Source organism: Monodon monoceros, unplaced genomic scaffold, assembly GCF_005190385.1.
Source record: "Monodon monoceros isolate NGI ecotype Baffin Bay Population unplaced genomic scaffold, NGI_Narwhal_1 Super_Scaffold_12, whole genome shotgun sequence".
NCBI classification, from domain to species: domain Eukaryota; kingdom Metazoa; phylum Chordata; class Mammalia; order Artiodactyla; family Monodontidae; genus Monodon; species Monodon monoceros.
The window spans coordinates 118,190,807-118,191,064 of NW_021703768.1; the positions used below are offsets into that span (position 1 = coordinate 118,190,807).

The following is a 258-nucleotide window of genomic DNA, read 5'->3' on the forward strand; positions in this document are numbered from 1 at the left end:
AAATAAAGATGAGTAAGAGCAAAGATGATGCTCCTCACGAACTAGAGAGCCAGTTTATCTTACGCCTACCTCTGGAGTATGCCTCTACCGTGAGGCGGGCGGTACAGTCTGGTCATGTCAACCTGAAGGACAGACTGACAATTGAGTTACACCCTGATGGGCGCCATGGAATTGTCAGCGTGGACCAGGTCCCACTGGCGTCAAAATTGGTAGATCTGCCATGTGTTATGGAAAGTTTGAAAACCATTGATAAAAAAA

At 46.5% G+C, this 258-nt stretch overlaps 2 protein-coding genes across 3 annotated transcripts in view; both read left to right on the forward strand.

The window, feature by feature from the left end:
* Positions 1-258, forward strand: part of LOC114891615 (protocadherin gamma-C4) — a 123,567-nt gene that overhangs the window by 9,599 nt on the left and 113,710 nt on the right. The window lies entirely within an intron of this gene.
* The window catches only part of LOC114891616 (protocadherin gamma-A2-like), a 33,758-nt gene that overhangs the window by 2,213 nt on the left and 31,287 nt on the right, over positions 1-258 (forward strand). The gene's annotated exons all lie outside the window — the stretch shown is intronic.